The 11,011-nt window shown below is 31.8% G+C and overlaps 1 long non-coding RNA gene across 1 annotated transcript; it reads left to right on the plus strand.

Annotated features, from left to right (window-relative positions):
• The first annotated feature begins 4,227 nt into the window (after nt 1-4,227).
• On the plus strand, nt 4,228-6,095 carry LOC123674952. Its single transcript, XR_006746726.1, has 3 exons — nt 4,228-5,303; nt 5,632-5,752; nt 5,821-6,095. It is a non-coding gene; the product is annotated as an uncharacterized LOC123674952 (long non-coding RNA).
• Nucleotides 6,096-11,011: the final 4,916 nt, after the last annotated feature.

Below are 11,011 nucleotides of genomic sequence, written 5' to 3' on the forward strand. Positions count from 1 at the left end.
CTCGTGACGGACGATGTAAATTGTGATTAAATTGTGGGTACTGCAAACGGCGATCTCAGGTAACCGATTCTTTTTCCCAGAATGAAAACTTAATTACAAATTCAATGAGTAAACGTTTATTGAATCATAATTGAATTTTTGCGTGAATTTATACACAGGGTTTTTCACAAATTGGGAGAACATATATTGTTGTGTAGATGACACATCAGAATCAGAATCATTGTTGCTTTATGGCATAGTCATACCTCGTTTTCGAAGAGCGCGATATAGGGTGTTTAATATTATTTTCGAGTAATAGCATAGTTATGAAAGATCTTTGAAAAAACAATTTCTGTTCGCATATTAGTATTTCTTAATTCTAATATGGTGCAGAATTCTGAAAAATTATCTGGACTGTGTTAAACAATTTATTGTGTTTCATTCAAATTGCAATTCATTTGTGAAGACATCAGTTTTGAATTCACTATATCTACAGGGTGTTCCTTAATTGGAGGTACAAATGAAAATTATAGATTCCTCGGATCATTTCAAGAAAAAAAATTTCCTATAAAATGAGCCCGCAAACGCTTTGTTATTGAGATACAGGTGTTAAAGTTCAAGTTTTTCTCTCATAGCACCTTTCCTTCACAAGATATTCAACTTGAATTGGCATAGATATTCCAATTAAAAGTTTTCATCATGTGATTTCCTAATTTTAAATGCAAATCTACAGGGTGAATTTTTTTCTGGAAGGGTGCCCGCTTCTTTCTTCCAGAATTATTTTTTTGTGAACCACTGGTAGTTTGGAAAAATTTAAAAAGAAACTCTGATTCATTACTGCACTTTTTGGTTCGCTGTAGTTTGGTCGTATCTGCAATCTATTTCGAGAAAAAAATTCAAACAGCTCTCTATTGTAATTCTCAGGAAATACAAATTATTATAAAGATCCAGTTAGGTATCTGTGATAAATAAATTAATTAAAAGTTTTGGTACTTATTTACCAACTCTGTAGCGGAGATTAATAAAGATTCGGTGAAATAGTTAAACATCTACAAGAAATACCCTGTATCTCGAAAAAAAAACGTTTGAGGGTTCATGTTTATGGGCCATTTTCTTTTTAATATTATCCAAGGAATCTCTCATTTTCCTTCGTAACTCCAATTCAGGAACACCCAGTATAAGATGAGAACAATCGAATTGGTAATAAAAAAAATTATTTCGAGTAATTTGGTTCAATTTTCGTTATCAAACCTCTTTCTCTCACATCATAGATATGAGATATGTCGCCAAAATTTTTTTTTCGATTACCCCCCTCCCAAAAAAAATTCTACTCTTTTGATTTAACACAAGCTCCCACTAGAAATGCAGAAAAAGATTTATTTTCGGATATTCTGCTTGAATTCCCAATGATTGTGATAAACGATACACACGATATTTTGCATAAAGATTGAATTATTTTATTTTTATCGCGAAATATGAACTTAGTCGAATCTACTTTTGCAAAATATTTAGAGATATCAGATATTTTTCAATATTCTGTTTGAATTTGCTTTGTTTCTAACCAGGGCCGTCGCTAGCCAAATTGCCGCCCTAGGCAAATACACAATTTGCCGCCCTAGTCAACTTTGCAGAATGCAAAAAAATTATTTTGGGTTATCGGGGTCCAAAATATGGAAAAATTGAAGGTGACTGTAAAATTTTAATAATAGTAACATAGAAAAAATATAAACAAAACCAACAAGTTCCAACTTATACAAAAAATAAAAATCATTTTGGGAATGGTAAGCAACAATATAGGAACACATGAATGACTAGAACAAAAAATGAAAGTATCTGCCCGGAAAAAATATTCAACGAATTATTTAGAAATTAACTTTTCGATCATTTGAATAAATGATCATGACATTTCTAAGTTTTTATCAAATTATGCCGTAAATTGTGAAGAATCAAAAAGATGGAGTTCGCTGCTAATACCTTTCATATTTCATAATATAATATTATTCAATAAGGACCCGCTCTAGCGTTTCTGCCGCCCCGGCAAAAATACAAGTCGACGCCCTTGCAAGTGAGATTTTTTTATAAAAAGTAAGAAAGGTTTTATGGACGGAAAATGTATTGAGTGTAATTATTTCTTATGAATTCAAATTCAATCAGAAAAAATTATTAATTGATAAACTACAAAAGAAATTAACAAAAATTGTCGGACAGAAAAGATAAAAATTCCATTTCTTGGATAAATTTGTTTTTTTCCATGAATTGTTCGTAAACTGGTATTAGGTCACAAAAATCTACCCTTGATTTCAGCAGCTGGTATTTCGTAAACAAAACCGATCTTCACAGAGGGATTAGTGATAGAACTGTGAATAGAAACCAATTGCTAGTTATAAAAAGAAGCAAGGAGGATTTCTTATAAAGGCACGTCCCGGTCCGTAATGTTTTCAAGATGTTAAAAATGTGGAAATGGAATCTATTGCAAATGTTAGAAATTCTAACAAAGCAATCAAAACAAAATTGTTCATGAAGTTTGAAATAATCTTTGTAAAGAAGCACGCACACTCTGATCGGATCTACAGTTATCATGGAAATATTGGATATACCTTCGCAATATTCTTCTTGAATTTTTTATGATTGTAATGAGATCATTTTACATCCAAATGCAAATTATTTCGAATATGTAGTTTCGACAGGAGAAAAGATACCAAACGGCTATATTCGCGGAACATCTAGTCTAGTCGTATTATACCAATTGAAGAACTTGACGCCGGCTTTAAAAATCCGAACCTACCCAGAAAAGTTAAGGTTCTAGATTTTTTTTTATTCGAAAGTTATCGTGTTTACAGATGGATGGACATAATTGAAGTTGATCACGAATCCGTCATTAATTAGCCATACCTTATCGTTTAAGACCAAATTCGTAAATTACAGACATTGAGACGAAATGGTAGAGCGATATAGGTATTCAGGAAACGAACGCTCAAAAAAAAATTTCCAAATATTTAATTCTTATCGAAAATTTGACACAATCTATGTTACCATAGATTCAAATCATCTCAAAATATCAAGACCTGTATAAATAACAATTTCTCCAACTATTTAACAAGAATAGAGAAAAAAATTCATCCAGAGGATACTCTATTACAGCATTCCTTAGTATTTCAATTAATCAAAAGTTCATCAAAATTATTAAATGGAATTTCTACTGTTCTGAACTGACACTTGTACATGGTAATACCTTGATAACGTTTATCTTTCATTCACTTGCCTTAACCTAGATAGCGCAAGATACAGAAAGTGAGAATTCAACATACGTCCGCTCTGTTCTAGTTGTATGTATTATGTTATCTCAGTTTAACCGCAAATTCAAAATTGGCGGGCGAGTCCTACGCATCAAATTATTCAAATTAATAAGTTCATGTAACATACATCGAAAAATGCAACCCTAGGAGATGCAGTTTATTTCCAATTAATATTCAGTAGTTAGCATTACAGTTGGTCCACAAATTATCAAAGGCGTTGATCTTTTTTTTTCGTGAGGAGGGTAATCGAAAAAATATTTTTAGCGACTACGTTTACTCACATTTTTGAAGAGAGAAAAAGAGGTTTGATAACGAAGTTTGAACAAAATCACCCAAAATAATAGCATTTTCTTGATAACCCATTCGATTGTTTTTGCCTTATACAGGGTGTTCCTAAATTGGAGGTACACGGAAAAAAATGTATTCTCAAATCAAGAAATAGGATATTCTTGAAATATTAAACTTGATCCAAGTATATATTGAATCGGAAAAAGTAAAGTAAGAAATTTGGTATACTTGGAATGAATAAATAGAATACCGAATACATATACTTCATAGAAATATATAATACTCCATACAAGTAAATGATGTATTCAAAATGAAGGAATAAATTTATTGATTCAAGAATACTGCTACATTTTGTTTGAACATACGATATTGCGACTTCGAAGATATCATTTACTCATTATGAAAATTGAAATATACTCATTCCAAATTATATTTTTGAAGAATTGGTTTACACATTATAATTATTGCGAGTGATACATTTTAGTTGTAATTAGAATATGCCCAAGTCACAAAGATGAATTGGAGACCTATTTGCTCATTTTTCATGTTCGAGACTAATCAATAATAAATGAAAATATGAAATTTTGTGGACAAAATTTCGTCATAGTGAGACATATTTCATTTTAATATTTGAATATTAGGGTTTGAGTGTTAGAAGGGGAGTGAATAATTCATCTGAAATCCACCCTGTGATTGAATTAGCAGATAATATGAATTTTATTTTTCTTTTTATGTTAATTGTAGCTAACCAACTCAATAAAGGCCATACTAGATAATTTGTTAACATACCGTTTCACAATACATCTAGTTTCTGACGCTAAAAATTGTCATAGCGGTACCATATTGAAGTAAGTTATGTGATATTTTGAGATGTGTTAATAATACATAAAAATATAAGTAAAATTGATTTTGGTGAGCAATCATGAACCTAAAAAATGATAAGAAAAACACATATTTTCTTTTGAAATAACTTTTGTTTCAACATTCAAAAATGGATGAGGTATACTAGCAATTAAACACCTGGGATTGCCCCAGATAGCAAGGTTCTCGTGACCGACACAACATGGGAATAATCGTTAACAGTTTACGTTATATGTGTGATATAGAATAAGCCAAAAATTATTTAATGGATATAAATGTATTTTACAAAATATAATTCCTTTGAGAGGTGTCAAATGACCCAAGTACTTGATGAGTGAAATATTTAAATAAAAAAAAAACTAAAATATTTTGATCACGGATATCGTTTTGAATAAGATGAGTGACAAAATTTGTTTCGATTTTTGAAAAATTCAAATGATCCAGTTCAGAATAAACCATTCATAATCTGAATTATATTTGCATGTACTAGATCTGAGTATATTATACCGAAATATACTAAAACGCGAGTTCTTTTCCCTGCATCTTCGTCAACATGATTCGACTCGTTTGATATGCCGCGCCAATGAAAACGTTCCTATCCACCTGTTGGCAGTATTTATCGAAATTCAAGTATATAAATGCTTTCATCCACTAGATTCAAGAATATTATTCGAAGATATACTAAAATGCGCCCTCTGTGCAGTTTGCATTAGAAAATATCTCTTTCGATCCCCTTCAGTCTCATTTAGGTGATAGGACTGATCGGTCTACGGAAGTTTTGATTGTGTTATAAGTGTTAGATACTGAATACATACTGCAAAAAGCAAAATTTAATTAGGAATTAGGGATACATGGAGTGTCTGAGTGGAAAATTTCGAGGTAAGTTTTTATTGAGAAATAATTTCAACTCATTTAATTTTTTTTCATTAATTCGGATTTCATTTTTCTTTTTATGATGCTCTTGGTGTTTTTTACTATTGTAATTCAGCTTGATATCTTTGTATTATTTCTTTGAGGACTAGGTATTTTTGAATTGATATTTTCAACAAAATTCTTACTTTTTCAGAACAAATGCGTTAATATTTAATAGGGTCTGTTATAAAGATTTTCTAGAGATTTCTAATTATTTTCGAAATATTATTGCACTTTTTGAATACAACTTCCTGTTCATAATTGTAAATGTTAATTGAATTTGATTCTTTTGCAGAATATGGAAATTGTTCATGAACAATTGGGAGTTACGTTATCATTTGCTGATGAAAATGCAAATCAATAGATATCTATCGATATGAGTGAGATACAATTTTGGAATAATTCTTCAGGACCAGGTAGTATTTTTTATTCGAAAAAGTCCACGATAAAATTTATTAATCACAAATTTCTTCTTTCTTTGCAGATCTCAAATGATATTGGACAAATCATTCAAGAACAGAAAAATAGAACAACACAGAGGAATCAAACCGCCAAGCCCAACTTGTTTTTGGTATCAGGGGAAAATCTATTATAGCCGAAAAGTTTCCAAATTGTTGTATAGATGTAGATGAACTTTTAAGAATGTATCTCGAATTCTCTCCACCTAAATAATTTATTCTTTAGGAGATAACTATGTTCCTTTAATCCTTTGTATAGTACAATGTTTTATCCTGTATTTGTATGAATGTGATACAATTTTTTTTCAATGTAGATATTATTTATTTGTTGGTTTTTATTTATTTTATGGTGATTTGAGAAATAAATTCGTTTTTTATATATGCTGTATTTTATTTATTAATCAGATTAAGAAATCTAATGGATTGGATAGATAATTGCATTTATTCTTTCGAATAATTTCAAAGAATTGATTTGAAATTAATATTCATTTCAAGTAAGTTTACTGTTTCTTCGGAACAACCATAAAATTAATTTTGAATTTACCATATTACATACTTATTCTAACACTAACTTAATTTTGGTTTGAGTATATCAATTCTTTCATTCGAGTATATGATTCACTACCTTCAAACGAAGAAATGATTGCAATTGAGGAATTCAATATCTTGTCTTAAAAATATTTTATATTCAAACGAAATTTATCAACCACTCACTTCAAGTATAGTCATTTACTCACAGCAAATATAAGAATTTTCTTTGGACCAATAATACCGACTTTATTAAATTCAAGAATATCATATACTTATTTGGAATACTTGGTATATTTAAATTTGGAGAATAAAGTATACTTGACCCAAATTTATTATAGTCTTGCTTATATATGAATCTATCATATACTTCAACCAAATATTATTCACTCAATTTGAGAATAGATTTTTTTGCGTGTACGAAGGAAAATGAGAAAATCCTTGGATACTTTTAAGAATAAAAAGTCCAATAAACGGTTTGTTCTCGAGGTACAGACTGTTTCTTGTAGTCCTACTTTTTTGTGATGCTTATACCAGTTTATCGAATCTTTATTAACCTTCTCTACAGATTGGGTAAATAAGTACCAAAATAATTTATTTATTCATTACAACCTACTAAATGAATCTTTATAATAATTTCATTTGGATTTTCCTGAGGATTACTAGAAAACTGTTTGAAATTTTTTTCTCGAAATCGGTAGCAACTTTATGTATACGACAACACTTCAAGAAACCAAAAAGTGTAGTACTGGACCAGAGTATCTTTTTAAAAAATTTCTTTAGGAAGAAAGCGGGCATTTTTCCAAACAAATATCATTCAAATTGCATTCAAAATTAGCATATGAAACTTCAAAATGGAATATATATGCCAAATTTAAGTCGAATATCTTGGGAAGAAAGGTGCTATGCCAAAAAAACAGAGAAAACCGGACCCTCTCTCGAAAACAAAGTGTAAGTAAACACGATAACTATCGAAGAGATAGGTTTATCTGTTCGATAGTTATCGTGTTTACGGCCAATAGGACGGACGGACAGAATATAATTCAAATTTCAAATTTCTAGATTTAGAAATTTGAAATTTTCTGGTAGGTTCCGATCTGGAGTGGAATTCATTTCAGAGTTACATATTTGATCGAGGATTTTCTTAACAGAAACAGAAGTTCCATCAAATATGCATGAAAAACCTGAAGGTCACAAAGCGATAATTTCAGGCGTTCTGAAGTTATGGCCGAAAGAAGATATTCTTCAACTGATGCACTGCGAAAAACCAAATTGTGTCTTTAAGTTCTAACAGAAACAGAAATCTCATCAAATTTGTATGAAAAAACCAAAAGGTCGCAAAGCGACAGCTTCAGGCGTTCTGGAGTTATGACCGAAAGAAGACACAATTTAGTTTTTCAGTTGAAGAATATCTTTTTTCGTCCATAACTCCAGAACGCCTGAAGCTATAGCTTTGCGACCTTTTGGTTTTTTCATACAAATTTGATGGGATTTCTGTTTCTGTCAGAACTCAAAACATAATTTGATTTTTCGCAGTGCATCAGTTGAAGAATATCTTCTTTCGGCCATAACTTCAGAACGCATGGAATTATCGCTTTGCGACCTTCAGGTGTTTTTATGCAAATTTGATGGAACTGCTGTTTTTGTTAAGAAAATCCTATCATTACATTTGAAATTTCGCAGTGAAATGAACAAAACAATGAACTTCTGACTTAGCGCCCCTTATCGAAAGCAACAAAAACAAATTTATCATGACTATATTTTGTCCTCAATCAACAAGATATTATCTTTCAGACGAGATCTAATTTGCTCAAAAATGTTGAGCCAAACTGAAGTTACAGGCGTTTCAATCAGTCAGGATTCTCCCTTCCACCTACCCTTATTTGATGTCGTAAAATCGAAAGTGACTTCAAAAAGATAGAGAATTTTCCAAGGATTACAGTGATGATATTTTTTCTTCAACTTCATATGAAACATTTTCGAGTAAAATTAATTTTTCTACTCGACGATAGCTATTACGCCCCCTAGCGGTAGAGGTTTGAACTTCAAAATAATTTCCAGTGTGTTCTCTTGTTCACTTTAGTGGTAAAATTTTTTACCGCAAGTCTCTACGATGAGTGGATCCTGAGATATAGCCGCTTACCTCGCTTATTTGCCCACCCTGTACAGAAAAGAATTAACACAAGAAGAAGAAAACTAGCCACATCGAATTTAATTAAATAAGAGTTGAAACATTTTATCTACCCTTAATGTTAAAGTGTTATTTTATCTACCCTTGCGGTTGAATATTACTTGATCTAATCAAAAATGTTGATCTTCAACATAACTATAGTTATTCATTCGACAGAATTGATTAAACAAACTCATTGATCAAAAATGTTCAAACTGAAGACTTTCCCCAGCCTGGCAGTATCCAAGACGGTCAATGAATTATCGTTGGATTTGGATAGTATAGTGACAGTTTGTTGAATAATATTGTTTGATTTATTTGTAATCCTAGTTTTCAATTCCTCATTGCGGTTACAATTAAAAAAAAAAGGCCAATAACCTCATAGCCGAAACATTAATAACGTCAGGGCCGGCGCTCTCAATTTTGGCGCCTGAAGCAAAGGATTTTTTGGCGCCCCTGCTGAAAAAGTAGCGAAGGAAATTTTTATTGCAGGGAATGTTGTTTTTAAGAATCAAGAATATATTTTTTCAGAAATATGAAAGGGCGGCCACAAACTGGGCTAAATTGACGCCCCTCGAAAAGAGGCGCCTGAAACAGTCGCTACACTGTTTCACCCCTAACGTGAATAACGTCATCAATGTGACTAAAACTACAATTTCGTGTTAATAGCAGCAACCTGAAGACGGCAAGTGAATGATTGCCGAAACATCGATACCACCTAACCGCACAGATGATGGACACAGACCAAATAACTATCCAACAGCATCAAAACAGTAGAAAATTAAAATTCAGCTCTTTTTCATTCATGCGCCAACTGCACCTTTGGAGAGCATATACATTTATAATATTTACCTTGAACGTTTGAGTGATGAACAATTGGAATGAAACGAAAATAAATGACATTGTATAGTGGAAACGAATATCATGGTTTTAATTACTTCCGCTTAAATTAAGAAATGTCCGGACACATACATTGCAAACTGGTCTAGTAATAATAACCTTCATAGCTACTTAATTAAAATATTATATGAATTGCCGATATCTTTACACACATCTGGAAATTTTAAGTGGGGAATCAATTTCTCTTCAATTATTTCATTCTCGATATCGAATCTTTTGCAGAGTCGCAAAATTTATTTTTGAAATGTCCAGAATACAAACATTGAATGAAAAATCTGTCCGTCTTATAGAAGACGGAGAGAGCTTGTCTCATAAACAAGCACCCTTTTTTTATGTACGCCATATCGGTTCTCCTTATGAGGTGATGAAGAAAAAAATTACGAATTCAACAATATATCGCTCTCTACAAAATTATCGAGTCCAGCTCCGCAAATTTGAATTTTTTATTCATTTATTTATTTTTTTCATTAAGTAGTATTAAGCTGGAACCAGAATTGCCAAAAAACTTTGTTGACAGTTGTTATGTGAAACCATCACTTGAGTTTATTGAATTATGTAGAACAATTCCGATAAACATAAAATTTTTAATAAATATTGAAATCTTCATATTGCATATAAATGCAAAATTTTATCACGATCGCATCCTTAGTTTTGGAATAACCTGGAAAACAAAATTTTAAATAGTTGGGGAATCCCCTGTCCGGTTTTTTGCCCATGTACGAAATGCGTTATTTGAAATCCCAACCAATTCTGAAAATTTCAGTTTTTGTCACTGAATAATGTAGAGCAGGGAAATACATCAAGCAACCTATTGGTATTTTGGTGAGGGCATTATTCTCAGTTAGTTTCGAAGGTTCTCATACCGGTGTTTCATCCCAGGCTCATTAATGGAATCATCATTGTGACACCCAATGATCCCTACAGGGATCATTGGGATCACACCTTTCAGCTCTACAGCAGATAGCAGTGGAACAGTTGGGTTTATATTTCAAGTAAAGTATCACTATACAGCATGAATATTGAATACCATATACATATAGTGTTCTAAAAGTTATTACTCTATTTCTTCATTTGTCTAATCCAAAGGAATATACCTGGCATATTTCGGCGGCCTTCAACCTCCCTCTTGCCTGATTCTGGAGATATTCTTTCAACCGTGATAAGGATAAGACATGGTAGCTGGAAACCTAACTCGGTCGCTGACGGGTACATTGAAACTTCTAATGAAAACAAAAAACGAACGGCTATTACAATTCTAGGTGCTAACAAAGATGTCTGCCTAAGAGGGGAGAAAATTACCTCAACACGTAAAGGTATCAATCCAACAACATCCACAAAAGACGTTTACAATCCCAACATATTTAGTGTAAAGTGTTACACATGCCAGCATCTGGCATTAGTTAATCAGAACTGTAAAGATTTTGTTGTTGATGTTTACAATAAATGAGTTCTGATATAATCATCTTCCGAATGTTTTTAATTTCAAATTTTCTAGTATGAGTTTGATTTTATCGGATCTCATTACCACACTAGTGGGATAATGAATCGAAAAAAGGCACTAGTTCTGTAATAAAGTTAATTATATGCAGTGGCGTAACTAGAGTTGACTCATGGGGGGG

The sequence above is a fragment of the Harmonia axyridis genome, chromosome 3 (genome assembly GCF_914767665.1).
Source record: "Harmonia axyridis chromosome 3, icHarAxyr1.1, whole genome shotgun sequence".
Lineage (NCBI taxonomy): Eukaryota > Metazoa > Arthropoda > Insecta > Coleoptera > Coccinellidae > Harmonia > Harmonia axyridis.